General features: G+C 48.1%; 1 long non-coding RNA gene across 2 annotated transcripts in view; it reads right to left on the reverse strand.

The window, feature by feature from the left end:
* LOC120231569 overlaps positions 1-15,669 on the reverse strand; it is a 140,158-nt gene that overhangs the window by 64,327 nt on the left and 60,162 nt on the right. Inside the window, exon 2 of one of the 2 annotated variants that reach the window (XR_005528353.1) lies at positions 12,090-12,211. This is a non-coding gene — a long non-coding RNA (uncharacterized LOC120231569). Of the gene's footprint in view, positions 1-11,956; positions 12,212-15,669 lie in introns of those variants that run through there. The other variant, XR_005528354.1, reaches the window with a different exon arrangement.

Consider the following 15,669-nt stretch of genomic DNA (forward strand, 5'->3'; position numbering starts at 1 on the left):
TCTTAAAACAGCCCCCAACTTTCCGATTTAAATAGTTTGAAACGATTCAAGGGGAAGAAGAGATAGCATTAACCACACACAACTGAGTTTCTCAAAAATACCTTGGGGCCCCCTGGGTGGCTCATTGGTTAAGCCTCCGACTTAGGCACAGGTCATGATCTACGGTTTGTGAGTTCAAGCTCGTGTTGGGCTCTGTGTTGACAGCTCAGAGCCTGGAGCCTGCTTCGGATTCTCTCTCTCTCTCTGCCCCTCCTCTACTCACACTCTGTTTGTCTCTCGTCCTCAAAAATAAATAAATGTTAAAAAATTATTTTAAATTAAAAAAAAATCCTATTAACACAGCCTTCCAAATAAATCCTCTAATTTACCAGTCTCAGGAAACTTGCAGTGACTGATACTCCCTGTTGACTAGGAAGGACACAGATGCGGAAATGAATGACACTTCCATTCTTTAGCATTCACCTGATGTCCCCCCTTGTTTGCTTTGAGAGAGTGGCTGTTTGCGGAGCTTTGGGGAGGTGTGGGACAGTTTGCTGGCAATGCCAGCTCAGGACTTCCAGAACGAAACCTCCCAATGAATTGTAGAGGAAGAAGACCTTGAGTTCTGTTTTTCTGCAGAGTTGACTCATATATGTGTGTGTTCATAACATTTAAAGAAGTAATGTGCCTGAAGAACAGGAAGGGAGCTGCTTTACAAGCAAAGATAAGATGTGATTAGTGTATGAGGTTGATCAGATAAAGATACCACACACACAATTTGGATTTTAGCCGGTTCTGTAATTTATTCTGAAAGGAAAAGGAGGGAAAAAGGATGGGGGCCGAGAGCGTTAGGAACTGGCTTCCCATGAGCTGCCTCTCTTAACAAGCTTTGTGGTTTGTTTCAATCCCATCTTTAAAAAGATGCGGCCATTTGTTTCCCCTTCTGGGACCCCCTCTCCTTCCCTTCATCCTTCTTTATAAGAAGGCAAGGAGAAACTTCCTTAGAAGTCCTATCTGTACTATCTTAGAAGACTTGAAACATTTATTCTCAACATCCTCGGTTTACCTCCCAAGGGCACCATTATTTGAGAGAGATCCCACTAGCATTCGACTAACAGACACACATACTGTAGTGTGAATGGTGAGGGGCGGGAGAGTCATTCCAGACTGGGGTCTCCATCAAGTCTTATGAACCCAAAGGACGCACAGTCATCTGTTATGATGTTGGTGGGACCAACCAAAGGGGTTTCCTTGTTCCATGGAAACCATATTTTGAGTCTTGTTGGTTTTTTTTTTAAGATTTAATTTGAATTCCCGTACTGTTAACATACGGTGTTATATTAGTTTCTGGTGTACAATACAGTGATTCAACACTTCCGTATAGCACCATGTGCCCATCACAAGTGCCCTCCTTAATCCCCCTCAGCTATTTCACCCATCCCCCTACCGGCCTCCCCTCTGGTAACCATTGGTGTGTTCTTTATAGTTAAGAGCCGGTTTCTTGGTTTCTCTCTTTTTACCCCTTTGTTGATTTGTTTTGTTTATTAAATTCTACATATGAGGGAAATCATATATTTGTCTTTCTCTGAGTTATTTTGCTTAGCATAATACTCCCTAGCTCCATCCATATCATTGCAAACGGCAAGATTTCATTCTTTTTTATGGCTGAATATTATTCCATTGTGTGTGTGTGTGTGTGTGTGTTTGTGTGTGTGTATATATTCCATTGCATTTATGTATATATATATATATATTCCATTGTGTGTATGTGTGTGTGTATATATATATACATATGCGCCACATATTCAACTGTATTCATATTATCAATGAACACTTGGGCTGCTTCCCTATCTTGGCTATTATAAATCATGCTGCATGTATCCTTTTGAATTGAATCTTGAATTTTGACAACAACTCCATGGGGCTTGAAGCCAAAAAGTCATATCTTCATTTACTTTATTTCTTTTTAAAAATTTTTAATGTTTATTTATTTTTGAGAGACAGAAAGAGACAGAGCGCAAGTCAGGGAGGAATCGAGAGAGAGAAAGACACAGAATCCGAAGCAGGCTCCAGGCTCTGAGATGTCAGCACAGAGCCCGAAGTGGGGCTCGAACTCACGGACTGCAAGATCATGACCTGAGCTGGTCAGCACTCAACTGACTGAGCCACCCAGGTACCCCACATATCTTCATTTAATAGCTAAGGAAATCATAGGGCAGAAGTCAAATGACACTTTCAGGTGGAAAGCTTGTGCTAGAATCCACGTCTTCCTTGTTCTGACTGGTTCCCTATCATTGTTCCCATTTATCACACAACATTGTTAGACAATCCGCCAGCAGGGACAGTAAACAAACACTACAGGCCAGGGGAGAGAAAGGTAGTACCTTGCATATTGCAGGTCTATTTCACAGCTTGCTCTGAGGCCAGGACCTCAGGTGCCTCTTGACCTGAGAGGTTACAAAGGATGGAAACGGAATAAGGAGATGAGCGTAGAACCAGAGTCCATAGGGAAATGGAAGGTGGAAAGTTTCTAATTAGAAATAACTTAGACTTTGGGTTGTTCTTCTCATCTCAGAAACCTATAGAATGATTCCCCTCCCTCCTTTGTAAGTTTTGCTGTTTTTGAATGGTGTATTTCTACATTTTACAGTTTTCTTTTTCATAAATTAGAATAAAGCAGTTCTTGGTGTCCGAATGTCTCCTGAAGCAGATTTCAAGAAGCAGAAAAGTGAGGCTTTCAATCATGCACAAGACTGACACTTAGCCGATAAAAATCCCTATTTCCCCCCAGTTCCTCAAAAGTCAGTTCTCAGAAAAACAATCATTTACTCCATATGCCCTGTTTACCAGCAAGGTTAAAAGTTCAGGCAAAGAAAGACATCAAAATATTTACATTAAAGCAAATCAAATGCTTCTATACTGTGTCTGGCTCTGCAGATTCAGAATCAGGGCGTGTCACGCTTGTCCCAAGAAGAGGAAGAAGAGGGGCGCCTGGGTGGCTCAGTCGGGTGAAGTGTCTGACTTCAGCTCAAGTCATGATCTCGCAGTTTGTGGGTTCGAGCCCTGCGTCGGGCTCTGTGCTGACGGCACGGAGCTTGGAGCCGGCTTCAGATTCTGTGTCTCCCTCTCTCTCTACTCCTCCTTCACTCACAATCTCTCTCTCTCTTAAAAATAAAAAAAACATTTAAAAAATAAAAAAATAAGAGGAAGCAGAACTCTGGAAGGCTGGCCTTATGTTTCTCCATCTCTCTGTCTCTAAGATTATCTTCGTTTTCTGAGATTGCTGTCTTAGACACCCTTGCTTTTTAGATCTTTTCTTCCTTTTCATATTTTATATTTTATAGCTTAGATCTTTAGGACCCTACCCAAATATTTTTACCAATGGCATGTTTCTATTATTTCCTGATACATTTGGGGTTTCTTTTTAATCCTCAGTCTCTACAAATGAAAATAATAATGATCACAGCCACCATAATGGAATCTGTACATTATGCTTTCATGCATTACTGCAAATACCCTCCTATGTTGACATGGTGAATTGGGAAACCAAAGTTCAGAGATCCCACAGCTTGCGAGGGACCAGGCACACTAGACCAGGGACCAGGCATACCAGAACGGGGGCGTATCTGACTGGGTTGTGTAATTTATGGGGTCTCCATTGCTCCAACCCTAAAGGGAAGGCCCTAGCACTGACCATGTCTTCAGGGGTCAAGCTTGTATTAAGAAGAGACAAGCCCAAGGGGCACCTGGGTGGTTGAGTGTCCGACTTTGGATCAGGTCACAATCTTGCAGTTTATGGGTTCGAGCCCCTGGTCGGGCTCTGTGCTGATAGCTCAGAGCCTGGAGCCTGCTTCAGATTCTGTGTCTCCCTCTCTCTGCCCCCCACATGCTCGTGCTCTGTCTCTCCCTATCTCTCAATAATAAATAAACACTTAAGAAGAAGAAGAAGAGGAGGAGGAGGAGGAGGAGGAGGAAGAGGAGGAGAAGGAGGAGGAGGAGGAGGAGACAGGTCAAGGAAAGTCAGGTAGGCATGATCTAACACGAGTAACTCTCTTCCAGAGGGACAGCACATGAGGGCTGGGACGGAAGCCATGCAGACAGCAGGCCGGGAACCAGCGGCTCTGGGTGGGTCACCGTCACCTGTGGTCAATCATATGGCAGCCCAGTAGATCCCTGGCCGTGACAGAGAGAAAGATCCCAGCATGCCTGGCCTCGACCGCCCATGCAAGACGAGGCATTGCTATGGGTGGCGGCAAGAGACATAGTGCTGGAAAAGGAACTCATGAGTCACCAGACGTGACACTTGGAGGCCGAAGCACCCTGGGACTGGCCCTAGGTCAGCGAGCAGAGCAGAAGGAAGGGTCCTCTGTTCAGGCGGTTCTGTCTTGGGTACATCTTCCCCGAGGTGCTGAGTGAAGGAAGTGAAGGACATGAAGGTCGCAGCTTGGCCTCGCCCTCAGGGGCTCCGGGTGCAGGTGGTTCAGGGCCTGCCCTCCCCGGGCGGGGCAGGCACCCCCGCCCCACCTGTCCCCGCCGCTGTTGGAGTGGCCGCCCCTAGGTGGGGTGGGGGGCAGGGCAGGGGCCTTCCCTTCAGGTGGTGTCATGCGGAGTTGTGTGGGGGTCTGAAGACAGCCTGCCAATAACACTTCTTGCTCTGAGAAGCACCCCTCTCACACTCCTTCACACAGACACACCCACCCACCAGCTTCACACATCCACATAACCCGCTTACCTGGCCCCCATGCATGCCAGGGCCACACACAGGTACACACACACACACACACACACACACACACACCACAGGTGTACACACACACGCCACAGCCCCCCCACATCCACACCCGCTCCACACACACACAGATACCCACCACACACACCACGCCCTGTACACAGGTGCTTACACACGGCAGACACACCCAGTCAGTCATCCACACCACAAACCACGTGTGCACGCACGCACACACACACACACGGAACACACACGTGAGCTACAGACACTGCACCCATACCACACACATGCAGTGCCTGCATCCAGTCACACACACACCACACGCATACCTACCACCTGCACCACACACAGCGCACTAACAAGATGCATACCCAATGGTCCACAGCATGCGCACATGCACGTACCCGCACCACAGGCACGTGCACCGTAGATACACATACCTCACGTATACATCACCCACATGCACACACGCCCCATATTACACACACGCGCGTGCGCGTGTGCACACACGCACACATTCTCACACTCCCTTTGTTGACTCTGCTAATTCTAAGGCGGCCGTGCCAGGACCAGAGCTGAACCGCCAAACACCTTCCTTCTTAAAGAGCTGATCGGTGTGTGGAGGGGTTACTGTCTGTAAAGTGACTTCTTGAGGAAATAAAAAAACAGATACAGGTGAGATAACCCGAGGACAGAAGGACCGGTTACAAGGCTGTGTTCTACCGCCTCTGGAGGTTCTGAAGGTAAAAATAATTGAGGAAGAATCATTCCAGGCCGGAGGTGGAACCCGGTTTTGGATGACCCATTTCCCTCACGTTTGCTTTTCTTCCTCAAACAGCAGCAGCAACCCCTTCTACTGGTGTAAGTCTTTTTACGGTTTCTTAGCCTAATCCCCTTCCCCGTCCCTTTGACTCTCAAACAGCCTCACCAGTTTGCTGAGGAGTGGAGGCCTGCCTGGGACCCCAGAGAGCCTCTGACTGATCCCCTCAAATTCCCCAACGAGCTTCTCGGAAGAATAAAGACCAAATTCACTTTACCAGCATTTCCTCACCACCTACGTAAGGCAGGCACACGTTGGGCTTTGGAGGTAAAAGGTGTCACCACAGAGCTCTGACCTCAAGGGGCCCAGAGTGCTGAGCTCTAGCAGTTGTGCTCACAGGTCTTCTGGGATCTGGTGAAAATGCAGATTCTAGGGCCTGGGCCCCCGGGGGGAGGGGGGCGAACCTCTGCCTTTTTGACCTTCCAACCACACTTGGAGAAGAGGGCACTTTTCAGAACCAAAGTATGTCCACATCCCGGACAGTAGGGCAGGAGGGCAGAAGGCAAGGCCAACATGGCCACCAGTGTTTAGGGAGATAGAGGCTCAGGTGGGGGCTGCGTCAGCCTGAAGTTCTCTGCGGCGAGAGGGGTGCCCAGGACTGGGCAGGGACCCTTGGACTTCTGATTGCCCTCTGTTTTCAGTTATGCTCAGCTATCTGTCCTCTGTCACCTACTAGTCACACTTTTTTTAAAGCTTTATTTATATATTTTTAGAGAGAGGAGAGGGCATGAGCAAGGGAGGGACAGAGAGATGGAGAGAAAGAGAATCCCAAGCAGGCTCCACACTGTCAGTGCAGAGCCCGATGCAAGGCTCGAACTCACACATGGAACTGTGAGATCATGACCTGAGCCGAAATCAGGAGCCAGACGCTTAACCGACTGAGCCACCCAGGTGCCCCTAGTCACACTCCTTTTTAAGGGAAAATGCCTTCACTTTTACAAATTTAGAAAATACAAAGAGGAAGCACGGTAGAGGGATAGGGGAGGTCAGACTATTGCGGATTTAATCCCAGGATATGCTGGTTTTATGATTTGGAGCAAACTGAAACTCAATATTCTTAACTGAAACAAAAGAATAATAATCCCATCTCCGGAGCCTGTGACGAGGACTGGAAATACAGCTGATCCTTGAACGACATGGCTTTGAACTCAGCAGGTCCACTTACATCTGGGTTTTTTACAATATGGCACTGCGATGTATTTTCCCTTCTTTATGATTTTCTTACTATTTTTCCTCAGGCTTACTGTATAGTAAATATACAGTGTGTAATAATACAATGTGTGTATAACATATAAAGTATGTGTGAATCAACCTTTTGTTTTTGGTAAGGCTTCTGGTCAATAGCAGGCCATCAGTGGTTAAGCTTTTGGGGGGTCAAAAGCTATAGGCAGATTTTCAACTGTGTCTGGGGTTGGTTCCTCCAACCCCCAGGTGGTTCAAGAGTTAACTGTAATGTGCAAACCACCACAAGTTGGGTCCCGAGCAAATTAAAGCCTCAGGGGGTAGCTGGGATTATTCTAAACGTTGAGTGTTTATTCATCCATCTACTTAGGTGACCATCACCTGTAGTAGACCTGGGGAAAGTGAGGCAGGGACCCCAGGTTAAAGGAGAGCATGTCCCATTCATCATGGGGACCCAGATGGCTTGTGAGGTCCTGCTGCGTCATGTTAAAAGGGAGGCCAGCCCGCGATTACAGAAGTGTATAGGCGGACCTCAAATCTCACATTTGGAGACATCAGTCCTCCATGGACACCTGTCAGTCAAGGCCAGACATTCCTCAGGTTGACTCCCTTCTACTGGATAAAAGCAAATGTGACTCAAAAGGATCTCGGGGTTAACAAAAAGACATTTAAATCTAGAAATTTGAGGTTGAGCCATTTGTCAGAAAGCCTCAGCAGAGATAAGCATGTTGCCACTCGCCCAGACTATGAAACCCTCACTGCTTTTGAAAACTGAGTCAGAGAACCCAACGCGGGGATTCACGTGAAGGAGGCTGGGCGCTGTCCTTTCAGTTACAGTGCCTTTCTGAGCCAGATGCCCACAAGTGGAGCAGGGCAAGAAGGCGGATTGTTTTCACTAAGTTTTCACCCACTGGATTTGTTTCTCTTGCTGGCACGTCTGATGAAGAGGGAGCATGTGGGCCAAGCAGCATGAGGAGGGTGCTACCTGAAGCCCACATGTGACCCCCTCAGCCAAGGGCACGTACACGGAGCCGTGCTTTTGCTGTGCTTGAAGTTTGCGCACCTCTACCTTCAGAGCAACTTGCAAACACTTAGAGGTACTGGCACGAATGGAAGGGAAGCTGGAAGGCTGGGAATGAATGAGCAAGTATTACCACCCTTTCCCAGAGGAATGGGTTCTAAAAGCTGCAGAAGAGCAGACTCACTCCCATTTCCGGGCCAACCCAGAAGAGGCATTAAGACAAAGTTCACAGGCCTTTGGGAAGAAAGTGGTGGTCTCTAAGAGGCACCACGAGTTCTCTAAGAGAAAGTCATTCCATGCTAACCTCATTTCCTGTTTTGACGAGCTTCACCAGAACAGTCGATTAGGGGAATGCCCCAGAAAGTATGTCTTGCTTTCAGTAAAGCATCTGAAAACCTCTCATCATATCCTATGTACATGAGATACAAAAGATGGGCCAGATGACAGTATGACCAGGAGAATTCACAGCTGCCGAGACGACCTTCCCAAAGAGGTCAGACCATGGCATGACTTTGGTCCTGCTACCGATACTCCCACACCCGCTGCTGGGGACGGCCATGCTGGCCAGACCACCCACTCGATCTCAACATAGACTGTTGGGTGTTTTCTCCCCACTGGCAAGTGAGGTTTGAAATGACCCTCTGCAGCTCTGCATGTAGAGAAAACCGAAGGCTCCAAGGTGGCCGTGTTGGTCCACAGCTTCTTTTTGCTCCCCTCCCGTCCTTTGGAGAGAAGCAGGGATATTTCCATGGAGACCCACAGGGCCCCATCCTGTGCTCTGTCTCACGCTCCACTTTAAAACTAACTTGGGGGTGGGGGGGGGAGACACTGAAGGCGTATTTATCACATTTGTAAATCACACCAACCTCTGAGGGAAAAAAAGGGCCTCCCACAATCAACTCGCAAGAGTTAGAAAGCTAAGACGAAATGAGACAGAACAAACGTGAAGCCTTTGTTTTCTGAAAAACACAATCCCCTGTAGGAGAACAACATTCAGGTATGGCTGGTTCTAGCTGCGCTACTACGTGCTTGAGTGTGACCAGGAAGGTCAAAATAACGCTTCAGAGTCTCCACTTTTACTATTTCATTCTTTCCGTAATACTGAGCTCTTTCTCAGGGTGTCAGACAGGCACTAAAAACCCTTTCCCTACTTACGTTACGGCCTTATTTTGAGGACAAAATAAGTCAGAGGTGGTAAAGTGCTTTGAAAAAGGGAAAGCTTCGAAATTCAAAATAGTATTATTATTTGTTGTAAGGTGCTTTCCCTCCAAAAAAAGAAGAGAACTCTGACAGTCTCTGAGTGATAAGCAGAAAATGATTCAGCCTTGGCTTCTGTTTCTCCACCTGTCACCCCACACTGGCTGAGCTTGCCAAGTGGCCTCAACCAGCCCATCTCACAGCCCCAGCTCCCACAGAACTCTCAACTTCTGCAAAACTCCAAACCCCTCGGTCGGCCATCTGCTTTTCCAGAAGCTCTTCCCGGGAGGCCTGCTTCCCACTGTCCTACATTCTGGTTCTTGAAACAACCACTCCGACAGCCCCCTTTCCAGGGCTGAGTCTTCAAAGATGCAAACTGAGGGAAGAGCCAGAGTGAATGGCAAGTGACCTGGAGCAGAGCCTTGGACTTTTGTAGGTATTTTAAATTCTTTTGGATCCTACCATGCAGGGCTTTGTGACTGCAAGAGCCCAGGCTCAAAAGGTAGATGAAAAATATATTGAAGGCCCAGGACAAGAGAGCAGGCTCTAGTCAAATGAACAGACTGAGATCATTACTTTAAACTTCTCTTGCAATCAGTGTAATTTCACTCGGTGGTTACAGGCCTCAGAGTGTACCTAGACAGAGCCATCTGGTAGAACTTTCTGTGATGATACAGGTGTTCTAGATCTGTGCTGTCCAATACAGCAGGCCCTGTCCCATGTGGATATTTACATTTACATGAACCAAAATAAAAAGGAATTTAAAATGTAGCATAGCTCCTCAGTCACACAGCCACGTTTTAAGTTTTCAGGAAATGCATGTGGCTACTAGACATATCAGACAATATGGCCCCAGATCAGCTGTTCTTAACCTCAGCTACCTGATGGAATTGCCTGGGGAGTTTTAAAAAAAAATACTAATGTCTGCCCCCACCATCCCAAACTCTGTTGTGATTGGTCCTGGTGAAGCCTGGACATTTGGATTTTTGAAAACTCCTGGGTAATTCTGATGTCCGGCCAAGGTTCAGAACCATTGCCCCAACCATCTAGAATTGTGCACTCAATTTATTTTGCTCCTTCTGTTGTCCTTGTGAACTAAACATACCAGGACGGGGATGTGTCTAAAGGACCTGAGGTGTGTATGTGAGCACCCCAAGGGGCACATCTGTAAACCCACAACTGGGCTTGGGCTCTGTGTATTCTCAGGGGGTTTGTCTGTGTTTCCCTGTGATACCTTTCTGCACTGCCTCCTCTTCTAGAACTCTGAGAAACAGAACCGGCAGAGAGGGGAAAGGAACCTCAGGGCAAGGCAGGATCTTTGGGATCATCTGGTCTTCTTGGAGTTCTGCCGAGGAAAGGAGCATCTAGAGAGGTTAGGTGATTCACCCAGGCAACTGCTTGCAGAGGGAGGACGAGGGTCCCATACTCCAGACCCCTCACTGGGGACGCATCCCTGTGCTACATGGTTGCCTTTAATCTTCCAGGAACATAAGCAAATCAGACTTAACTTACGGACATTGATTTGCAAGGCAAAGCTTGGTTTCAGGTGAGAATCTGATTATCCAGATAGAGAGAGCTTATGATCAACCTTTCCTGCCAGGCAGTAAGTATACTGACAGAAAGCCCATGTCCCCACCTTGGCTACTCCAGTCACCTCCTTAGATCACCAGAGGTAAATGGATTCGCAATTTCCTAATCCACCCAACAGTGGTTAGAATACTGGGCAACTCAATATCAGAGTGTCACTACGAGAAATGATAAGATGATGGAGTCAGTCAACACATAGTTATTCAGAGAGTGCCAGGTGCTGGGGACAGACTGGGCCATAAGACAGACTAGAATCTTCCTTCATTGAACTGAAATTTGGAAGGCAGGTGGGAGGAATGCAGCCAATTAATAAATGAACAAACAGGATAATTGTTGATATTGGTAAGTTGGGTGAAGAAAATAAAATAGGATTATGAAGTTGAGGGAAATAGTGGGGGAAGAGGGTTGTCTCAGGACAGATGGTCCGAATGAGCCTCTGAGTGAGGGAGTGGGGTACATTAGCGCCGAGACCCAGACATGCATTTGCGGTATACGGTGGGGCATGCAATAGGGGCAGGTGAGATTATCATCAGGGGCAACTGAGGAGTTAAATTCTGAGAAGCATGAAACAATACAACACTGTCATCTTACATCATTTGTGGACATCTGCTAAGCTTAAAAGTGAAGACTGACAAGAGGTGCTGAAAGGCAGCTACCAATGACCTCTCTGGCCAGGTCCCCAGGAGGACTGAGTTGTCCCATTAAGGGTTGGGGGTGAGGATAAGGTTCCACCCAAAGGATGCTTTGACATTCACCCATTTTAAAGAATGTTTAGATACTAATTCCAGAGGCTTGGATTTGAAGGCTGGATTGAAGAAACCAGGGCTTCAAAATGAAAGGAGCATGTGGTCCAGCCATGACGAGCTACACAGTGATACCATACACTTTGTGGGCAAAGCCCCAGCAGCACCCACTCGCAAATAGGTTAGAGAAGTGGGGGGGGGGGCGGAGAGGCAGAGTTCATCCCATCCAACTTGTCTCTAGAACATGCCATACAGTAAGAGCTCAAGAAACCTCATGGAGCGAAGGTAACCGATGGGTGGGGGAAAGAGAAGGAGGCAGCTGAGAAGACAGAGGTTTCCAGTAGAAAGCTCGAAGTTAGTGATGATTTTGGGGTCACCATTAGCCAGCCATGATTAGAGTAGGTATGGAAAAAGAGTTCCAAGGGGCTTCCAGGGTTTTCTTCAAATGTCAATGTGTCACTACTGACTAGAAGAAAAGGCCAGGCAAACAAGGCTGAGTAATAAGAGATTCAAGTTCAATACACTTCTAAACATGTCATCATGATCTGTGTGGTTATGGCAGGGTTCACTTGTGGTGCTATAGAAATTAATCTCAGACGCTATTTGGTGCCCTTTAAGTTAATGCTCAAGTGTAACTAATAAGCAAGCAATTCATTTTTCTTGACTTTTGCTTTTAATGAAGGCAAAAGACACGCAGAGGCTGGCCAGGTACATAGGAAACCAGCCAGACTAGACCATGACCACAACATCACAGACACATTGTGGGTGACCGTGGAGGGGTTCCTTAGAGTCCACAGCAGTTAGGACCAAGCCCCGGGGGAAACCCTTCACCTGCACTCCGGCCGTGGGCAGCAGGTAGAGGCACTGGAGGGGGCCGAGTCCTGATTTTTCTGTGTCTGTGTCATTTTCGATCAACTGTGTCATAGAGCTTCCTGTTTCATCTCCCAGTTATTCTGAAACAAAAACATGCATGAAAAACACAGGTCACTGCCAACCGCATTGAGAGACAGTCACTCCAGAACATGGAAACCGAAAAGGGAAAGACAGATCATGAATGCCACAGTAAACTGGGGGATCAAATTTATCAGCATCTATTCAAATAGCGATAATCAACTAAAACTGCGGGCACGGATGGTGGGGGTTGAGGGAGGCGGGTGGCAGGGCCGTTCATTTAAAAATAATTCACAAGAGACAGAAAAGGCAGATGTTCCCAGAGGCCCACTACCTGTTTACTGAAAGCTGAAGTTAGTTCCGACCTTCTGGGCCAGGGTCTACTGCTGGGGCCATGTTGAGGCTCTTCCCCTACATGCCCCTGTTGGCCTGGCTAAAGGGTCGCACGGGACTTTCAGGACAACGCCCGGTGTTAGCCCAGTGTTTGCCCAGGTGCTACAGGGAGCAGCACTCCTCAAGGGTCAAAGACACGTGAGAGAGGTCACCAGGGAATTGCAGCCCAGCGAGGACAGGCAAGGAAGATGGAGGCTGAACTTCAGGTCCCTTGTCTTCTTCCCATCCCGGGAGAGTTAGCCTCCCAGGTTCACCAAAGCATCGTGAACGGCCTGGGTTGCACCAAGAAGTCTCAGTGAGGTGGAAGGAGGAAAAGATTAGAAAGGGGCCCGCGACCCAACAAGAGCCCTGAGGACAGCACAGGGCTGAGACAGCTCTGAGGACAATGGTTCTAATTAAAACTGCTTGGCCTCTCGAGACCAGCACTGTTTGGCTCCCAAGCAGCCCGTTGTTTGCGGAAGGAAGCTTAGTCTCAGTTCCCAAACAAGTGAAAGGATCATTCCAAAGACAGGCAGAGGGACAATGTGGATGGTGTCACCTCCCCCAAAGATGGCGGCCCTACCAGCCAGCTTTGCGCTTAAATCTGTGGCTCAGGCATGCGGGGGAGGATGAGAAGGCGGGAGACAGAACTGCCGTGGGAAGGAGGCTGAATCCACACCCGTCTGGTCAGAGAAGAAACAGGCTCCGCCCGTCCACGTGGAGCTTCCTTGGGTCTGCTGTCTCCTCCGCGTGCAACCTGCCCAAGATGGAGCCCTGAGTTCACCAGGAAAACCGGCTGCCTCTGCCCCTCCCACTTCCTGACTTTTGTTAATGGCGCAAAATCCTCTGTAAAAAGGGAGGAAAGGGGTGCATGATTTTGGAAAAACTCCATCCTCCCCCAGACAGTCATTCACAATGCACAGCGGCATACAAAAGACCCTGAGAAGTTAGGAAATAAAGAAATCTGTTGAAATTCATTTATTGTGTGCTTCCCAAACCCTTCTTACACAAGGAGCCTTTGGAGCCTTTGCCGGCAGGGCTCTGTTGAGTGGCAGAGTTTAAAGCTCCTCTTTACGCTCATCGTCCCTGCTGTGCCCAACCCTTGCCTGGCGCTTGTGCTCGTCTGTATTTATTTCTGGAAACTCTGTATTGTTTTCCTTCTACCTTTCCCCTAACCTTCTGCACAAATGAGTGAGCTGATTCACCTCAACTCCTACAGCCTGAGATGTTGTTGTTGTTGTTGTTGCTGTTGCTGTTTGTTTGTTTTGTTTTGCTCTGTCAAGGGCCCCATTTGCCAGCGGCAGCGAAATCCCGGACTTTCGGAGAGGTTATAAATCTGGTTCTGTGCTAGCTAACATTCTGGGAAGAACATTGCTCAGATGAATCTGTTGGGAAAACCAGCTTCCTGATTTGTGTCCTATGAGCTGGCTTTTTCTAATGTGACTTAAAGTCTGGAAACTGACCCCAAGATTTCTAATGCAGTGCCTTCCCGGGTGGCCAAAGGGAAAACAGGAGCGAAGAAATGTGTCAGCCGTGGAGAAGGGTGCAAGGGAAAACCTGGGTCCTGTAGTCTCACCATTGAGATAGAGAGGTGGCTTAGGAACTTGTGCTCTCCTCCAATTACCCCCTTTCTGAGGGATAAAACACCAAAGTATGACAGTCCAGGCAGACTTAAGTACCAGACCCCCAACCATGCAGACCTTGACCAAAACCACAAGAGTGAGACGTGATAGAGCTTTAAGGAACATCTGGTCAACCTTCATTTTACAGGTACCCAAAGGGAGGAAGTTGGCAATTGTCTTAAGATCAGACTGGAAGGGACACTGCTGGGACCAAGGTGTGGAACCCTCCTAACTAGTCCTTAAATTCAGAGCTAGCTTGCATGGACAAGCAAAATCCACAATGACTCCATGTTGGCCTGGCTATCTAGCTTTCATTAAAAAAAAACAACAACCTGAAATAGCCCATTCAGGAACTTTAGAAGATTTGCCCCTAATTCAGAGCCAGTCACACATGTGGCTTCTCACATGCCAGCATCCACTGATACTGGGTGGAAACTACCAGCTCTGCATTGGGCAGTCCCAAAGGTCACATGTTATTCCTTTCCTCACTCCCAGTCTGGCTGAACTACATCTCTAGTTTTGAAGGGGCCCCCAGTAGGTCTCCCACTGTGCACACAAGATCTGAGGGATGGCCTCAGGGTCGTACATGTCACACTGCAAATACCAGCCCTCATCGGGAACCTGAAATGTAGCCCAGGCAATTTTCTGGATGTTCCCTGTGCTAGCTCCCAAATCCTCCCCTTTCTGTTCCTCACGGCAGAGGAAAGGCTCCAGGCCTGGGAAACTGAGGAGGGGCGAGAAAACAGTAGCTCAGACATCCACCCCCAGACCAGATGGTTCACTGGATAGTTTCACCCAAGCCTCTTTCCCAGGCAGTAAGGACCAGGGCGTGGGGGCGGGGGAGCAAAGCCGTAGACTTCAGTTTGCTGTCACGTCCGTGGCACTGTCAATCTCTCACTACTCAAAGGCCAAGCCAGAGCCCCCAGCCACCCATGTACAGAACACACACTTGAGCCTGTTCTGCACCACAGTCTTTGTCAACGCTTGGGAAAATGACGAGCCAGGCACTCACATCCTGTTCGTGCTGACTCACGGTGGATTCTGACAGCATTGGGAGCCAACTTTTTGAGATTTCGAAACAGCTGCCCAGGAGGATGGACCGTATTCAACAACACCAAGGTGTCCAGCTCTGGGGAGTCCACTGTTTTTATTTCTCAGAAAGTTAAAGCCGAGAGGGCACAGAAAATATTCATTGCTCCTCACAGACCAATTTCAGAGATAAGTGATATGTGGGTCCCTTGTGTAAAGTATTAGGCTTCTGTGCTGCCGGACATGTCAGGGCAGGGGAGGGAGAAACCCACGCTTGAGGGGCCCCCCTTCCCTCATTTCTAAAGAAGGGGGCTCCCATTTCTAGAGCTAAAGCCACGTAACTCTGAGCAGATTTAGAGCCTTTCCTGAGGGGACGTCCCCTGAGAAGTAGTTTTTGCAAAGTGTTCCACGCATCATTACAGACTTACACGTGGTTCAGAAAGACTCCGTGTGCCTCAAAAGCCCTGTTAGCAGAGCACGAGCCTATCCCTGGGCCG

Source organism: Hyaena hyaena, unplaced genomic scaffold (assembly GCF_003009895.1).
Source record: "Hyaena hyaena isolate Hyena2069 unplaced genomic scaffold, ASM300989v1 scaffold_57, whole genome shotgun sequence".
Lineage (NCBI taxonomy): Eukaryota > Metazoa > Chordata > Mammalia > Carnivora > Hyaenidae > Hyaena > Hyaena hyaena.